This window comes from Delphinapterus leucas, chromosome X, assembly GCF_059928025.1.
Source record: "Delphinapterus leucas isolate spDelLeu-1000000601 "Yukka" chromosome X, BTC_Dleu_Yukka2, whole genome shotgun sequence".
Lineage (NCBI taxonomy): Eukaryota > Metazoa > Chordata > Mammalia > Artiodactyla > Monodontidae > Delphinapterus > Delphinapterus leucas.
The window spans coordinates 88397915-88417644 of NC_143150.1; the positions used below are offsets into that span (position 1 = coordinate 88397915).

General features: G+C 41.8%; 1 protein-coding gene across 1 annotated transcript in view; it reads left to right on the forward strand.

Annotated features, from left to right (window-relative positions):
• The first annotated feature begins 18066 nt into the window (after positions 1–18066).
• Positions 18067–19730, forward strand: part of SHROOM4 (shroom family member 4) — a 219777-nt gene continuing 218113 nt past the window's right edge. The window contains exon 1 of the mRNA XM_089904543.1: positions 18067–19059. The gene's annotated coding sequence lies outside the window, so the exon portion shown is untranslated. The remainder of the gene's footprint in view (positions 19060–19730) is intronic.

Below are 19730 nucleotides of genomic sequence, written 5' to 3' on the forward strand. Positions count from 1 at the left end.
GCAAATGATAAAGCAAAATGTTGGAAATAGGTGAACCTGAGTAAAAGGTACTTGAGTCTTCTTGGTATAACTCTTATTCTTACAACTTTTCTATAACTTTGAAAACATATCCAAATAAAGCATTAAAAAATAAAACATTACAGCTCATGATCCATTCCATCTTCTTTCGAAGTCTTCCCTGCTTAGTTTTGTGGGGGCTCTCAGAGCTCCAGGATAGTGAAGGATGTCACCTGTGGATTTGCGTGTTTGGGCAAATATGAACTCATCCAAGTTATTTGTGGGAAATCTTCCAGGAGAAGAATAATTACTCAAAAAACATTTACTGTGTGCCAGGCACTGTGTTATATATATGCTGGGATAAAAGGTGACTAAAGTCAGCTTCTTGCCCTCAAGAAGTTCATGAATAGACACATAAGGTATGTGTCAAGTACTATAATTAGAGGAATGCACAGGTTCTAGGAGAAGCCAGAAGAGAGATCGCTTATTCAGCTGGGGGCGGGGATCAGAGTTAGCATAGGAATGTGGAGAGGTCAGGGAACTTTTCCCAGAGAAGATTCTTGAGTTAAGCCTTAAAGGGTTTAGCCTGTGGACAATGAGAAGGAGGGAAGTACATTCTTGGCACACAGAAAGGAATGAAAGAGGTAGGGTAGTAGTTAAGAACAGAGACTCTGGAACCAAAGTGCCTGGGCTCAAATCCCGAATCTGCCACTTATTAACTGCATGACCTTGGGTAAATTAGTTAGCCTCTCTTTCTCAGTTTCTTCATCTGTCACACGGGGATAATGACATTATCTACCACAAAGGATAGTTGCTAATGATTAAATTTTAAGAGATGATACGTCTGGGCCACAACCTGGCACATAATAGGTGCCCAATAAATATGAGTTCAGTTTATATCCCTTTCAGGAAACTAGAAAGTTTCAGTGAGTAGACTGCAGAGTTCATGTCAGGGAAAGTGGGGAAAAAGGAGGAAGGATGTGATGCCAAGCTAAGAAATTCATAATTTAGCCTAAAGACAATGGAAAGTTATTGAAGAGTCTTAATAACTTGATCTAATCTGTGGTTTAGAAAGGTCCTTCTGGCTTGGAGAATGAAGCAGGGTAAGAATGGAGGCAAGAAAGCCAGTGAAAAGGTCATTGCATCAGCTCAGATGACAGGAGATGAGAATCTCGGGTAGTGTAGTGAGACAGCGTTATTGAGGAGGGAACATTCAAGAGACACCATGGGAGTAGAAGTCAAGTTTAACTCCCAGGTGCCTGATTGAACACCAGGATGGATAAAAGCTCCATCCTCTGTGATAGAGAAGAGAGAAAGAGAGCAAGTTTTGGGAGGTAGGGGACAAAGATGATGAGTTCACTTTTCACCACAGTAAGCTTGAAGGGTCTGTGGGACATCCAAGTGGAGAAATCTAATCAAAGGTAAGATATAAAGGCTGGGATTCACTATCACTTAAGACTAGCAAAGCAAATTCTACCCTTTTCTACCTGTGTGGCCTTGAACTAGCTATATGTCTTTGCTGAGCCACCCTTTCCTCCATTATAAAATGACTGTAATGATTAAACTGCCCTATTATAAGTGAAAAGCAGTCTATTGAATTATAAAGTATGATACAAATGCCAGATATTTTTCTTTGGGGGAGAGCTAACACACAGAAAAAAAAAACTTACTTTTTAGATCATCTTTTAGGAAACTTTTCCCTTCTGGGGCAATAAAACGAGTTTCAAGAAAATATAGGAACAGCCCTGTCTATCCTAAGCCTGCGTTTTTTCTCCCCTCCTAATTTATCTAGACTAAAAATGGGCTGGAAATTTGAAAATAAGTCTTCAATGGGCTGGAAGGAACCAAAGTTGAAATGAGGGACTACAGAGGCCAAAACTTGAGATAGAATTCAAGCATTCTGGGGCTAATGTCATCTGTATTGAGATCTGGCCAACTTCCAGGCACAACGGCAACATCCCAGACCCTGACTAGAGACAGCCTTGCAAGGCCTTTTGCAAAGAGCTTGGTTCTCATCTACCCTTATGGTGGTAGGTGTGGTTTGGAACTACAGGGGCCACACAACAGGTACCCTAATTCTCTGTACCACAAACTAAATTTTGTCTGCAAATCCTTAGGGACTTGTCTGCCAAAATGTACCCTTGGTTCAATGGCCTTGCCTCATAATTTTCCTATGGAAGTCCTCATAAGTCCTCAGATTCTTTTAGAACAGAAGATATAATATTAGCTATTCAGGCTGTAAAACTGACTTCATTTGTAGAATGTGGGAGTATACAGTCTCTCTCTGGGAGGAGAGTATACAGTCTTTCTATTAAGTTCAGCTTGTTCACTTATTAATAGGTATTTTATTGGGCTGATATTTTTGTTGCATCCCCAGACCTTGTGGCCCTGATCTTTGAGTCAATCACCTTTGAATCTATAGGCCCAGTAAACATACCAATTTCTCAAAATCTCTGTTATTCTCTGTGTGGGATAATGAGGAACTTTATTTTCCTCACCTTTAAAATAGAAACATTAATACTTACCTTGCAGGGTTGTTGTGGCTACTAAATGAGATTATACATTGAAAGTGCCTACCCTCCACATTCATTCAAAAATATTTACTGAGAACCTCCTATATGCCAGACACTGCTATATGCACTGAGGATAAAGAGATGAACAAAGACAAACATTACTAGCCTCATGGAGATTATATTATAGTGAAGGAAGTCTAACAAACAATTAAGTAAAATATATAATATGACAGATTGTGATAAGAGCTATGAATAAAAATAAGACAGGATAGAGGGCTAGTGAGTGCCAGTCAGAGTTGGAGATCGTCACACACAGAAGGTACTTCATCACACACAGAAGGCACTTCATAAATGGTAGATATTTCTAAGTCTCTTTGGTCTCTATACCTCAAGCATTACTTGCATATAGAACCTAAGTGCCTGCAACAGTTCAAAGACACAGATCAAAACCTAACTATGGACCAGGGACTCACTAGATTTTAGGGGTATAAAGATGAACAAGGCATGATCCATAGCCACACAGATCATTTCAATATACTATAGTAAGTGACTAGACATGGAGTGAGAGGGACAAAGGGTAGAGGAGAGTCAATTAGCACAGTCAAGGGTCAGGAGAGGCTTTCTGGAGGTGTTGATGCCTAGGCTGAGACTTAAAGGTTGAGAGGAAAGGAATTTAAAAGGGTGAACTTGGTGGAAGAAATGACAGCAGCAAAAGTCATGAGGCCCATGGACTAGTGAGATGAATAAGAAGGAACTACACTGAAGTTCAGAGGATAGAGAGTGAAAGGAGATGAAACCAGAGAAGTAGGTACAAGTCAGGCAGACATGGAGAGTCAGGTCACAGACATCACTCAGAGGACAATTATGGAACAACCGGAAGTTCTTGGGTAGAGAAATGATATGGTCAGATTTGCATGTTAGTGAGATTATTTTGTAGAAAAAAAAAGAAAGTAGAAGAAAAGGGATCATGTTGCCTGCAGTTTGTAAGCTAGATTACAAGGAAGTCAAAACTAAAGGCAGAGAATGCAGATAGGACACTACTAGAATAGCCCATGTTGGAGAGGATGAGAGCTTGAATTGCAGGAGACAGAGAGGAAATGATGGATTTCAAAAATACTTAGGAAGGCCTTAGTGGCTGATTCAATTAAGAATGAAAACTCAAGGTGACTCCCAAGTTTCTGGCTTGGGTCGATGGTAGTGCTCTGATGGGAAGTACAGAATGAAGGATGGATTCCCTGGGAAAAGATGATGAATTCTGTTTTGGATCCTCCAAACCTTATTCAATAGCTTATTTTCAAAAGATACTCTTTTGGGGCCTGGTATACTTTAAGGTTTTGTAGTCAGGCATAGCTGGGTCCAGAATATAATATGGGAGTGATAATAAAAATTTACCTCGTAGCATGATAAGGAAGACAAAATGATATAATGCATATGAATTGCTTAGCACAATGCTGACACATAGTATAGATTTGATACTAGCTATTATTATCAGCCTCTTTCTTTTCTGGGCTCAGATCCCACCTCCCACTTCTACTCAACTCCGCTAAGTTTGCTTTTAAGGTTTTCTAGCTGACTTGCCTCTGACCTCTTAGCATACTCCTTTGGGGACTGCCCCATGAATTTCTACAATCTGCATTAATCATCCTGTTTACTTTCTAGTTTCTTCACGGTTTTGAAAAGAGCTTCGTCTTTATTCTGCACGTGTTTTCCCTGCTGAGTCACCATCTCAGGTTCCCCTTGACCTTCAGATTCATACTGCTTGCTTAGAAGGAATTTTTAACAGGTATGTCTCTCCAGGCACCAATCTACTTGTTATCAGCATGAGCATTAAATGACCCCTTTATCATCTAAATAATTTTGTTACTAGATGAGACTACCCAGTGCAGCAATTTTTCTGACAGCTACCATACATTTAACACCTATTAGGCAAGGAGCTTGAAATTTATTCTCCCATTTCATCTCTATGAACCTTCTGAGGTAGGTGCTAGTACTATTCCAATTTTGTAGCCAGAAACTAAGATTTATTTAGCATTTACATGATACCTGGTACAGTGCTAAGCACTTTGCATATGTTAACATATTTAATTCTCACACCACCCCAAAATGTAAGTACCATTATTAGCCCCATTATTCAAATGAACAAACTAAGCCAAAGACAAGTTAAAGTAACACACTTAGGGCCACACAGCTGATAGTGGCAGCTTGGGGATGGAAATATGAATGTGTTTGCTCCTGTGCCCTGCTGCATGCCACAATGGGACAAGAAAAGGAAGGGCTGGGGAGTGGGAGCCAGACTGAGTATGCATATCTGATAGGATGAGTAAGTATGGCTACTGTAAATCTTTGTATTGAAAGACAAAATTAAGTCTTTTTCTTAGTTGACTTTACTTGTAAGGTGATGATTAGGAAATGGAGTTAAGGGGGCTGGCATTTGAAATTCCTTCTCCAACTCCTTCACACTCCTCACCTCCTACTCAAACACACATTAAAACTTCTAAAGTCAGTAATCAAAGACATCGAAGTGGAGAGGAAGAGACTATCATTTGACCCACTGTCCTAATGCAATAATTTTCATTTTCTATAGTCCTTTCTAGGTTGTGTCCATATAAAGACAGTTTGACCTGGTTGTAACTATTTTGTATTTTGCTTTATTCGTTTAATATTATAAAGTGAACCTTTTATCTTTCCTATTTCATTTACTGACAGGTCCTAATATACATCAAGTTGTTCAACATTAACATTATTTCCAGCTTCTCATTAGTAAAAATTATACTGCATTGACAATCTTTGTGCCTATAGGCTTGTGTTTTCCTTCTGCTGAAGTCTGTCCTTAGGATAGAGTCCCCAGGGGGATTGCAGTGTCAAAGGCCAAGAACATAATTATGGTTCTTAATGCAAATTACCAAATTGCTTTCCCAAAGGATCAGACCTATTTGCATTGCAGTTGTGAGAGTGCAAGCTTGTCATTGGTGGATGGAGTTTTTTAGTTGCTATTTTTCTTTCCATGTTTTTAGTTGAGTCTTAAACTTTATTGTTTCAATGATTACGTATATACTCAAAATAGTGGGAAGGTGACAGGAAAATAAAAATTACCAATGAGGAATGAAACAACTGGCCACAATTTAATATCCCTTTCAGATATATTTGTGTCCATGAGGAACTGCTAGCAGGCTGGTGTTTCAGTCATTTTCAGATCCATTTTTTCCATAATGAGATGACAGGTAGAAATAGGGCCAACCTGGCAGGAGCCCCAGTGGGAAGGTTAGATGGAGAGTGGGAGGGACATCAGCCAGTGTTGAGAGACCTGGTGAGTGGCACATGTAACCAGGACACAAGAAGGCAGAATCACAGTTTAAGGATGAAGTAAAAATCATCATTGGCATCAAAGTTCCCTCCATTGTGTAATTAACCTGGTAGTGCCTCCCTCATATGGAAACTCATTTGTAGTCATACTAGTTAGAATCAAGAAGCAGTGCTGGCAACAAAGAAGGAAGGTCCAGACCAGCTGCCCCTAGGAACAATGCAGAGACAGAATGATAACAACTCTTATTCAGAGCTCCTTCCTTGTGTTCAGTATTGTATGAAATGCTTCCCCCAGCTTATCTCTAATCATCATAACAACCCTATGAGGTGGGGACAATTAAGCTGATTTTACTGATGAGGAATCTGAGGCTCAGAGAGGTTGAGTTGGCAGGCAGCATGAAAAGGTAGTTAATAGCATGAGTTCTAGAGTAAGAGTGTCTAGGTTGGGATCCTGGCTTCCCCATTTACTAGTTATGTGATCTTAGACGCATTACTTAACTTCTCTGCCCTTCAGTTTCTTCTACTTGTAGAAGAAGATAATAATAGAAGAACCTACCTTGTTTGCAAGGATTGAAGTAAACGATATATGCAAAGTGCTTTGAACAGTGATTGGCACATAGTAAGCACCCCAAAAGTCTTAACTGTGATCATTATTATTACCCAAGATTACCCATATTATTACCCAGTAAAGAGGAGAGCTTGGATTCTGGCCCAGATTTGCTGGCCTCCAAATGGCATCCTCTCTTCATTAAATCAAAGAGCCCACTTAGAACTAATGTATGTTGTTAGCAAACCCTGTTTAGCCACCCAAATTATTTGCTTGTACTCTGATTCTCCTAGAAGCCACATGAGGTGGCAATGCAGGGATTTGAGTCATCTCCTAGCTCTTGTGGAACAACACCTCTTCCCCAAGGGAAAAGACCACTTCTTCCTTCTCTGTATCTATGAGGCTTGGACTAGTGGCTCATTAGGAAATGGTAATTTCCCACTAAGAGAGCCAAGGTCCTAGGTTTTATGTCCAAATACAACTCTGCCAGGGCTAAAACAAGCTTCCATTCTGTTCTGTTGTCTTTTTTTGAAAACCCAGAAGTTGTATTCAGGCTCAATTTTAAATCCTTAACCCAAGGGCCTTGCCTCAGGCCAAGTATAATGGTTAAAGTGAAATTTAAGTAGAGAGGAGCTTCTGTGAATAGCTAATCATAAGAGTTAACACTTATTAAGGACTTTAAAATGTTCTAGGTACTATTCTCAGTTCTTTACCATTTCTGTATTTAATCCTCACAACAACCCTGTATGGTAGGTACTATTCTCACTTGACAGAAGAAGAAACTAGACACAGTGGTTAAGTAAACTGGCAGAAGGTCACTTAACTAGTAAATACAAGTGCTAAGATTTTAATCTAGGGCCCTAGAGCCCACACCTACAATCACTATACACTACTGACTCTCATTAATGGTAAAGGGCTAATTAATAGGCAGAGGCTAATCTTAGTCTCTAGCATAGTGCCTGACACAGAGAAGGCATTTATTACATAATTTTGAATGAACCATTCATTATTTATATCTACTTACCATGCAACCTAGTAATAATTGTGCAATTAATTAGATAATCATGTTATTAATTTGTCTAATTAACAAATTAAACTATGTGCCTGGATTAGCCTTCAGTATGGCTCCATGTAATTTAATCATCCATTCAAAATGCACAGCAAAGTCATTCATCCTTCACTGGTTGAGAATACCTACTAGAAGGCAAGCCCCCATATTGTCTCCTGGGATACAGAGATAAATAGACATAGGAACTCACAGTCTAGTGCAGGAGACAGACATATATGCAAATACAAATGATACCATCTGATCAGAAGCATTGAAATGGAGAGGAACATGGGAGGACAGAAGAGGAAAACTAAGTGTGAACATATAGTGCTTTTGCCATCCAACATGTCTTCTCCTGGTAACATATCTCATCTCACTTAGATGGGTATATCACCCAACTCTGGTGTGATGATTAATTTTAAATGTCAGTTTGACTGGGCTGAGGGATGCCCAGATAGCTGTTAAAACATTATTTCTGGATATGTCTGTGAGTGTGTCTCTGGAAGACATTATCATTTGAATCAGTAGACTGAATAAAGATCACCTTCACCAATGCCAGTGGACATCATCCAATCTGTTGAGGGCCTGAATGGAACAAAAAGGCAGAGGAAGAGCAAATTTGCTGTTTGCTTGATCTGGAGTATCCTGTCCTTGGATATTGGCACTCCTGGTTCTTAGACCATCAAAGTCAGACTGAATCATACCGCCAGCTTTCCTGGTTCTCCAGCTTGCAGGTGGCAGATCAGGGAACTTCTCAGCCTCCCTAATTGCATGATTCCTATAGTAAACAAACAAACAAATGAACAAACAATTGGTTCTGTTTCTCTGGAGAGCCCTGACTAATACATCTGGTCATTGTTATTAGTTTGGGGATAGACTCAATTCAGAAACTTTTGCTGGGACTATTGAGAAAGTGGGTCTGTGTTTCTACTGGGGTTGCTGAGTGGTAAGATGCAAATCTCTAGCTCTTCGTGACTATCTTGGCCACCATGCAGAGAGAGCCTTCTTGAGAAGTGAATCAACATAGAAGAGGTCAGATGCAGATAACATCATTTGAGCACCTGGATCTAGCTATGCCTAAAATTACCTCTGTGTTTTCTATTAGTATCAATAACCCCTTTCTTTTGGCTAAAGCTTATTTGTGCTGTATTTCTGTCACTTTCAAGCAAAAGAGTCGTGATTTATACAAACGTCTATCTAGACTCTGTGTGTGTGTGCACAGGCCAGCGTATGCACACATATACACTGGTGTGTTGGTTAGTTAGGGAAGGCTTCCTGGAAGAAGTATGGCCTGAGCTAAATCTTATGTTGGTAGGAGTTACCTAAAGCAAAGGGAAATGTATTCAAGGCAGAGAGACAGCATGAGGTGGGGTGGGAGTAAACAGTTTGGTGTGGTCGGAGGGTAAAGTGAGAGTCAGAGGACGAAGAGACAAAGCTAGAGAGCAAGGCAGGGGCCAATTTTTGGAGCATTTGGAATGTCGTGTTAAGGAGAGGGCAACTTGTATTTCTTATATGCCTTTTCTACAGCCTAGCCAAATTTTTGCATTGCTTCTCTTTGTAATTTTTCTCCAGTCACATGTACCAACAAATAGTATGAAAGTAGAAAGCTCTCTAGGCTTGGAGTTTGGTCAATCTCAGGATCCACTGTGGATTCTGAATCACTAGAGGAGCCTCTTTGTGATGTCCTATTTGTTGGCTGCTCTAGGGGAGGCAATCTTTATCTTCCATTCCGTGATTAAGAGATATATCAAGACACCAACCAAAATGTTCCTTCCATATGACAAAAAATGCCTTTGGTCTTCCAGGCTCAGCGTCACGTGTTCAGTGATGACTGAGCATCAACCATGTCCATGCCCTGTGCTAGACTTTGGGGAGCATATTGAAGAATCAGACATGGTTCCTGCCCTCAAAGAATATCCAGCCCAAGGGAGGAAACAATTACAATAAAATATGATCAGGGCCACAGTAGAGTAATATAAAGGGGGCAGTGGGTATATCAAGAAAGAATACCTTACAGGTATCAAGGAAGATTTCTTCTACCAGTGTGATCTTTGAACTGACTTGAAGAAGGAGTAGGGGTTTGCCAGATGGACAAGGATAAAGTGGAGGGTATTCTAGGCAGGAAGAAAAGTTTGTGAAAAGGCCTAGAGGTACAAGAGAAGAGATTGTGCTTAGGGTGACTGCCCCTAACTTGGTACATCTGGAGATCCAAGTGTGTGTTGTAGGGGAGGCTGGAAGAGGGTTGTGGGTGGCAGGGGGAATAGTACTATGTAAGCAGGAGCCACAAAATAAGGATCTTAGTCAAGGGACTTAGATTTCATTCAGTAAACAATGGGGAACCACTAAAAAAAAATTGAACAGAGGAGTGACATACAGTTTGTGTTTTAGAAAGAGCATCCTGGCTACAAAGCGCTGCAAAGTGGAGAATGGATTTGTGCCATCAGGAAGCCCAGTTAGGAATCTGTTCCAATGGTCCAGGTGTGAGACGATGATGAAGTGGTGGTGGGCAGGGAGAGAAATGGATGGATTTGAGAACTATTTTAGGACTGTAAATGACAGACCTTGGTGGTTGAGTGGATGTCAGCAGTTGGGAAGAAAAAGGGAGAAGTTAAGTATGATATCCAGATTTCTGAAGTTTAATCTGAAATTAAAACACTGAAAGAAAGAAAAAAGAAATAAAATGAATAATAATAATAAAAACACTGAAAGAAAAAACACTGAAAGTGCCCTAGATATTAAAATATCAAGTAATAGTCAGGTGCCTGACAGTTATTCCAGAATTTAGGAACCTCTTTCTTTAGCAATCTGAGCTGCCAGATTCTCAGAGAAAGGAGCCAGGCATTCCCAAATTTGAACATGAGGCCTTATGTGTGGCTTTGTTCATGTATCTATATGGGTGAAGGGGTGGATGTATACACATCTAGGCACACGTACACATGCCTGGGACCACCTCCCCAAAGAAAATATTTGGAGGAAATCATATTTTTCTGAAGTCCATCTGACACTCCTGGACAAAGGCAACAGTTTATTCTTTCCTCTTTGGGCTAGGTCATTCTAGATTCAAGCCAAAGCAAAACAGTTTCCTCTTTAGCCAGTATTTCATAGATAGGGTTCATTTCTACTTACTCTAGAGTAAAAGTAAACTATCAAAGAGAAAAAGGATATCTATATCTATATTTTGACTGTCATCTGTGTACTTCTCCAGAGCTTCATCAAAACCATAGTGGGGACTTTATTTTGCTCAAATGCTCAGTGCATTGGTGTACCTTCTCTGCCACTTCTCTGCAGGGAAAAATGATGGAAACTTTCTGAAAGTAAAAGGGCTGGATTTTGTGTGTATATGAACGTGTGATTTTTTTCTTTCTATGGCTGAAGTAATTGAGGTAAGAGTTTAATATGCACCAAAATTTTATTTTATTAATGACTAAGGAGTAATGAATGACCCGCAGAAAACAGAATTTGAGAAGTAGAATGGACTGGCTAACACACAGCTCAAAGAAAGGGGTGGCCCCTGTCCAAGCTGGGTACCATAAGAGGCCATCGTCAAGCCCACATTTTGGATCTCAGCAATTCATCTGATTTTCACATCCTTGATATGGAGTCAGTCCCTGGCTGAAACTCCTGTAGAGCAATGGTAAACATTCATCACAGCCCGGCTGAACCTGTACCAGATGACTTATTTCCCCAAGGGCAAATTGAAGGTTTCCAGTTGGGCTGACATTAGTGTGAGCTTAGCACACAAACAAACCAACTCCTGCTCCAACAAGCCTTCCTGGAGAACACCAACCACAACAGATGGCAGCCTCTTGCACATACACACACACACACACACACACACACACACACACAAAAGCTGTCTAGATTTGTCTACTAAGGAAGGAAGAAGTTCTAAATCTATAGTCTCAAACATAATACCAAACCAAGATCCTGAGATTCCATGAGACAATTGGTGTTTTTCTGAGTGGATAAAAGCATAGGTTGACCCAAATGGCAATAGAAGGAAGGATTCTTTATAAAGTTACCTAAGGAGAAAATGAAACTCCATATTTCTTCAGCAGCATGTACTTATGATTTATTTAACAAAAGTACTGTCCCAGATACAGTATTTTGTATGCTAATGTTATACTAGCTTTAATTCAAAAGAAACAGGCCTCTATCGTAATGTCTTTCCCTAGCCCCAGGCAAAATTCCCCAGGAATGAGACTCTTTAGCAGGTTAGTCTACTTAGATTTGTCCTTTGTTGCAACCCTCACCTCCCACCTCCCCCCAACAACACACACGCCTTTAGGTGTATACTAGGTGGGAGGGAGGAGCTTGCTATTATTTTCTTGTAATCTGTATATGAAAAATACCTGCCACACTAGACTTTTTTTCCCTCTCCACTGATAATTATCATTGCCCCAGATCTCTCCTCTGTGAGAAACATTCAGAAGAGCCAGGGTAATTGTTGGGCAGGGTGGGGATAAATGGAGAAACAAGGGCCTTAGAAATCCAAGTAGAATAGTCCAATAGATCCAACTGATGAGATTAAAAATGAACACTTGGGCTTCCCTGGTGGCGCAGTGGTTGAGAGTCCGCCTACCGATGCAGGGGACACGGGTTCGTGCCCCGGTCCGGGAAGATCCCACATGCCGCAGAGCGGCTGGGCCCGTGAGCCATGGCCGCTGAGCCTGCACGTCCGGAGCCTGTGCTCCACAACGGGAGAGGCCACAACAGTGAGAGGCCCGCGTACCGCAAAAAAAAAAAAAAAAAAAAAAGAACACTTTTTGATATCATTTATGACATAATCTATTTCATTAAAAAATGCTTTGGGTCCCCCTTTGCCTATGAGTCAACTGGCTCAGGAATATTCTGGGTCCATCAATACTTGATTTTCCAAGAAAGCACGGAGGGATGATTAGTAAAGCAATGAATCTATTCTGTCTTTGGTTTCACCTGTAAAATGGTGACTCTAATTCTGACTCTTACCTTATTTTTCCCAAGGGAGTGATGAAATTAAGAAGATGACTTGAGTATCTTAGAAGTATGTGCCATAGTACACAAGATAACAATCACAAAACACAGGTTAGGTTTCTCTAATAGGATCATTTGCCTATGACAAATGAGAACTTCCCTAGTCTCTAAATAATCTTCAAACAATCTGTGAGGCAGCACAGAAAGGGTTTCTGAAATAGTGACTGCTAGCACACAGACAGGAAGTAGGAAGTCTGTGACCCCAGAATGGAAGGAAAGGGAAAGAAATGAAACTAAGCAGTCTTTTGAGGTAGAGCCTGCTTCTAAGGGAGAAGGTAGAGCCTGCTTCAAGAATCAGTATGATCACTGTGGGAAGGTGGCCCTCAAAGCTAAGTTCAAGGAACACAGCTTCATTCTCTCTCCCTCTCTCCCCCACACATACTCAGATCAACCTCCCTTGAGGACTGCATGGAGCTTGGGCCTAACACCCACGTATACTTCCTGTTATACAGATGTACAGACACAGAGGCACCTAGGCAATCAGAGCTCCATTCAGAAACAGGCCCATATAGACATTCAGAAGACAATATGGAATAGAAAGCGGACAGAGGACACACAAATTGCACAAAATATGTTGGGTAGATATATTTGGGCAGTAGTGGTGAACATTAATACTCTCATCCACACACAAGTTCAGAACCAGTTGAGAGACATGGAAAGCAGAGAGGCAGAGTTTTAAAATATCTGTTTATTACTGTTAAAATCTGGATTGGAGAAAAAGGAATATGTAGATGTCCACAATAGGCTTCTTAATAGCCTCCCCACTTAGCTAGACAGAATTGCCAACTCACCCAAAGGTGGGGAAAGAGAGGCCAAGAGAGTTATTCTAACAGGAGTACTCCCAAATGGAAACATGAAGAGAGCAGAATGGAGCATTCCAAACTCTTCCCTCCTCTGCAAAAGAGGAGAATATGACAGAGATATGATTAATAAAGTCATCGCAGGATGCTTCTGCATCCTCCCTGCCTTGAAATCCTGGTTTTACCATTTCCTGACTTAGTTTCCTCACTTGGAAAACAGTTACTAATACCTACTTTGCAGGGTTATTGTAATCATTGCCAATAATACATGAAAAATGTGTTGCATGGTGCCTAGCATTTAGCAATTGTCCTCTGAATGTAGGGCAAATTAAGCCCACTGAATGAATACTAAATTTTCTGCTGAAACATTGTGTCAGTAAATATGTAAGCCCTTTAAAAGAACTGTTATGGCCATACTACACAAAGTGATCTACAGATCAAATGCAATCCCTATCAAAATTCCGATGGCATTTTTCAAAGAAATAGAAAAAAAAATCCTAAAATTTGTATGGAACCACAAAAGACCCCAAATAGCTACAGCGATCTTGGGAAAGAAGAACAAAGCTAGAAGCGTTACATTCCCTGATTTTGAAATATATTAGAAAGCTATAGTAATCAAAAACAACAGGATATTGGCATAAAAAACAGACATATAAACCAGCGGAACAGAATAGACAGCCCAGAAATAACCCCCCGCACAGACATTCAGCTAATATTTGACAAGGGAGCCAAGAACATCCAATGGGCACAGGGTAGTTTCTTCAACAAATGATCTTGAGAAGAATGGATATTCACATGCAAAAGAATGAAACTGGACCCCTATCTTACCATTCACAAAAATTAACTCAAAATGGAATAAAGACTTAAATATAAGACCGGAAATTGTAAAACTCAGAGAAGAAAACATAGGGGGAAATCTTTGTGACGTTGGTCTCGGCAACAATTTCTTGGATATGACACCAAAAGCATAGGAAACAAGCATAAGTATATGGGACTACATCAAAATTCAAAGCTTCTGCACAGAAAACACAAAACCTAACAAAACAAACAGTAGATAAGGCAACCTATAGAATGGGAGAAAATATTTGCAAACCATATATCTGATAAGGAGTTAATATTTAAAATCTATAAGGAACTCATACAACTCAATAGCAAAAAAGAGAAAGAAAAAAAGAAAAAGCAAATAACTTGATTTAAAAATGGGCAAAGGATTTGAATGGACTTTCTTCCAAAGAATACATACAAATGTCCAACAGGTATATGAAAAGATGCACAACTCACTAATCATAAGGGAAATGCAATGTCTATCACATCATACCTGTTTGGGATGGCCATTATTTTAAAAAAACAGAAATTCATATTAACCATTGCTGGCAAGGGGGTTGAAAAATTGGAATCCTTGTGCATTATTGATGGCAATGTAAAACGGTGCAGCCAGCATGGAAAACAGTACAGAGGTTCTTCAAAAACTTAAAAATAGAACAACCATATGATTTACAAATCTCACAACTGGGTATTTATCCAGAAGAATTTAAATCAGGATCTTGAAGAGATATTTGCACTCCCAAGTTTATTGCATCATTATTCGCAAGAGCCAAGAGGTGGAAACACCTAAATGCCCATTGACTGATGAATGGATAAAGAAGATGTGAGACATATGCATATATATATATATATATATATATATATATATATAATGGAATATTATTCAGCCCTAAAAAGGGAAATACTGTCATGCTACAACGTAGATGGGCATTGAGAACATTGCTAAGTGAAATAGGCGAGTCACAAAAAGACAAATACTGCATGATTCCACTTATATGAGAAATGTAAAATAGTCAGATTCATAGAATCAGAGTGAAATGATGGTTGCCAGGGGCTGAGGAGAGGTAGGAATGGATGTTGCTATTCAATGGGTACAGGGTTTCAGTCAAGCAAGATGAAAATGTTCTAGAAATCTGCTGTACAACATTGTGCATGTAGTTAATGATACTGTACTCTACACTTAAAAATTTGTTCAGAGGGTAGATTTCATGTCATATACTTTTGCCACAGTAAAAAAATCTGATCTTTTACTAGAGTAAGGATTCTGAAGCTAGGGTCTTTAAGCCTCAGCCCAAACTATATGCAACATGGGGTGATAATGTATAGCTTTCTAGGAGTTTCTAGGGGAGAGAGTGCATAGCTTTCACTAGACTCTCAAAAGAGTCCTTAATTCAGAAAGGAGCTAGAGGCACTACTATGAGGAAAATTGTATTCAAATTTGTGTTAAAAAATAAAAAAGTTCAAAGAAGGACTGCTATTTCAATCTCCTTCCTACCAATAAAGGTAAACTGGTCAATAGATTTCTAATGAGAAAAGACTCCTGTGAGGATTTTTTTTTATGAGGTGGAAGTAAACACTCTTTTTTAAATTTCTCTCTCCCCGTTTCTGCTGATGGACCTTTTGCCCACCTCCCCTGTTGGCTCCTTTTTAGATCCTTTGTGATCCTTCTTGACTTTTAAATACTAGCATAATATTTTAAATATTAGCATAATCCAAGGTTTCATCTAAATCTCCATTTTCTTATCATTCTGATATCCCTGCATGAGATTATCCACTCCAAATGGCTTCAACTATAATCCAAATGTGTATTACCAATCACCATTCCTCTCTTGATATGCGGTTTCCTATTTCTACCTGCTTACTGGACTTTCCACCTTTTTACCCACAGGCAATTTAACATACTTTAGAGTGAATTTATCATCTGTCCATTGGCTGCACACACACACACACACACACACACAGAGAGAGAGAGAGAGAGAGAGAGAGAGAGAGAGAGGAAGAGGAGAGAAATACACCCCTGGACTCTTCTCCATTGCTTTATTTTCACATGGTTCATCTCCATCATTAAGGCTTTGTTTGCACATATAACTATGTTTAGCCACTTGCCAGGAAGTAGTCCCAGAATTTTCAAACTGTAGAGGAACTTAAGAAATCAAGTAGCTCAATCTTTTCCATTAACAGAGAGGGGCAGTGATCTGCTTAATATCACACAGCAATTTAATGGCAGAACCAGCTTAAAATCCAGGCATCTCACATCCTACCCTGTACCCTTTCCATTACATAATCATGCTCCCACTAACTGTACTTCCAAGGAAGAATGAGATCCCTGCCACTAGCAGTAATTTTTATCAGTAAAGAAGCAAGATTACCCAGCCATCCGATGTTCAAAATGGCTACTTATGTGCTGTTTGCACCAGGGGCTATGTAATTTATGTTCTTTTGCTGTAATAATGGAAATGATAAACTGAAGAGTACAAGACATCAGTGTGGAGTAAGTCTTGGAATGAAAATAGATTGGTTAAAGGCTAGCTCAGTGCTTGCTTTCATAATAAGGTTGTGAGGATTTTGACTCTTTCCTTACCAAAGTGTTTTCATATGTATTATTTCATTTTAGTCTTCAACAGGCCTGGGAAGGAGGGAGGTCAGGGCTTATTAGCTGAAGTTTACAGATGAAAAAAAATGAGACTGAAAACAGTTCAGTGATTTGCCCAAGGTCACCCATCTAATTAGTGACAAGGCCAGGGCTCACATGTGTGTCTCCTGCTTCCCAATCTCTTTTCTCTAGTCTAGACACATAATTCTAGTAGACCTTGAACGATGACCACAGATCCTGTGAACTGCACTTTATAGATTTCTATATGCTGAAACTGAAACATGCTAAGTTTTACCAAGTGACAATCATGGAGATAGAAGTCTTATCTCAAAAAGAAGACAAAGGAAAAAAAAAAAGCTCAGTTTCAAGGTGGGACAGAACAAATGAGTGTTATGTCATAGGTTGACATGCAATCAAGAAACAGCTGCCATTTTCTCAAATTTTCTGCTTTCTAGTAGGAGGAACGCAAACAAAAAATGAACATGATTGAAAGGATTTTTGCAGGTCTAAAAATCTAAAAGATTGAAGGTGGTTCCCCATGTGAGTCATATCTAAAGACTTTTTTTCCTTTTTTTGTTTTTTAAAAAATATTTTTATTGGAGTATAGTTGATTTACAATGTTGTGTTAGTTTCTACTGTACAGCAAAGTGAATCAGTTATACATATCTAAGGACTTTTAAAAAGCAGGTTATAAACACCGAAACTGCAGTTTTATTAAAGAAAAGTCAGGTCACCATCATATAATGCAGACAGTCCAGGAGGCGGAGAAGAAAGGATTGGGGGAGGGAAGAGAGGCTGTGAGAGAAGTTTCAGTGGCCTGAAGGGGCACACACAGGCTGAAGTGTGTTGAAGAGGCTGTGACAGGTGAGGAAATGGAAGCAAAGAGTGACAACCTTGTCTGCAGTAAGCTGACTGTGGAAGTAAGGGTGTCATGGTGTGTGTTCTTGGCGAAGAAGAAGAAACTGCACAAGAAGAAGGCAAGAGATGGAACAGGCAATAGAGCATTGAGGGGTTCTGTGGAGTCACCACTGAGTTGTCAAAACTTTCCCCGCTACTGGGAAGCTCTTTAAAAACTCACTGCCTGAATGTGGCTCCAGAGACAACACCTCAGAGAGGGGTGGTAACCGTGCCCAGGTCAAGACTGAGAAATCAGCCCAAGATTTAGTAACAAATTCAGTTTTGGGGACTATTAGTGTGGGTATTTGTTTGGTCTGTTCTAAAAGCTCAGCTCAGACACTACAGCCTCAAGCATGAACAGATGAGCAGAGACTTTCTGACCCCTGTAAAAGCCGATTCTTCCAAAAGGCACCACATTGTTAATTGGCCAGCTTATCAATGGATGCTCCTTCCTGTAGGTTTGTTTAGGAGTGAAAACAATACTGCTAGTCATAAACTTTGCTGATTCCTGGCTTGGTCATCTCAGTGGGGCAAGTGCAAGGCCGTGCCAGGAACTCCAGATGACTGGAACATACATGAGCACAGTGCTACCCATAGACGCCAGCACTGAGCCAGGGTGCGGCTGAGCCTGGGCAGGGGGCATCCTCAAAGTGCTTCTTTATTTAAACTATGCTCCGGGGCGATGTTTCATAATGACCCCACACACCTAGCTCATACACACAGAGCAGCCTACACACACAGCCCCACTGTGTTCGCTGGCCTGCTTGCTTGACTTTCCATCCCTCTAGGCAAGGTCCACAAATTAGCAGCTTTGTAACCCTCCCAGGACCCGGTTCTCGGGACCTTCAGAAGAAAAAGGCAGTCAGAGAAACATGAACGCGCTAATCGGGAAACCAGCATTTCAGCCCACTCAGCCACGCGGGCCATCCACACTAACGACTTTCACCTCCCCTCGCCTCGGCTGGCTGGAGGGGCGGGGAACTCTGCAGTAAGGAGGAGAACCAAAGAGGGGGGCCTGCTTGAATGAAACAATGTAACAATTGATGTGAAGCCTCGCCTTGCTCCCACTCCCCAGCGATCCTATAGGCGAGGTCCCAGTGACTGCCCCTCCCCATTGCTCCGTTTTCTTGTCCATTACGCGCTATCCCTCCGCCTCTCCTTCTTTCTTTTCTTTTCTTTTTTTTTCCTCCTTCTCCTTTTCCCCCCTCTCTCCCCCTCTCTCCAGCTCCGTGTCATTTCCTCCTTGCGCTCGCTCGCTGCCCGAGCGTCTCCAGCCAGGAGAGTAGGCGGAGCAGGGCGGTGCGGGGTGGCGTAGCGCTGGAGGGCTATGGTGGTGGAGCCGCTGGGGGCGGAGGCAACGTAGCCCCCGCGGAAAAGGAGCCCCGCGGCCCTGAGCCGAGCGGAGGATGGAGAACCGGCCTGGGTCCTTCCAGTACGTCCCTGTGCAGCTGCAAGGGGGGGCACCCTGGGGCTTCACCCTTAAGGGGGGTCTGGAACACTGCGAACCGCTCACAGTGTCTAAGGTAAGAACTGGCGGCTCTGTCCCAGCGGTGCCCAACTTTGAATGGGCGAGCGGGTGCGCAGGCTGCCGCGGGACGCGGCCCTCAGACCAACTTTGAAACTTGTTCGGTGCTGGGGATGAAAGCCCCGACGTGAAGCATTAGCTGCACTGGTGGGGGGGGGATCTGGCCACCAGCCCCGGCGCGGACACCCCTTCGGGGTGGCGGGAGCGCTGGATGAGAATGCGGCCGGCCCCGGGTTAGAGCCCCGCGCGCAGACACCCTCGGGAGGGCTCGGGGGCCGATTCTGCTCCCCAGTGTCTGGGCGGCTGCTCCCCTCCGTTGGAGCTGGAGGAAGTGTTGGCTGTTGGGGGTTCCTCCTTGGAAGTTCCCGTGCCCCTGCGGGACAGCGACGGGCTGAAGGGACAGGCAAGGCGCCTTGGCACATTTCTTCAAGGCGTCGGTCCCTGGATCGACCGGCGGGTCATCTCGCCCGGGCAGGTTGCGGGGCGAGGGTCCGGTGTGGGAACGGAGATGAGGCATCGGTGGCTTTCGTCAGCCTCACTTCCCACGGCCGGACGCGCGCACATCCATTCAGCCGGTGGGGCGTTGCTGCTGCCGCTTGGGCTCGGCCTTTCCCTCCCGCCGGAGTCCTGCCCCAGCGCTGGCGAGATTTCCTGCACGTTGAGGAGAGT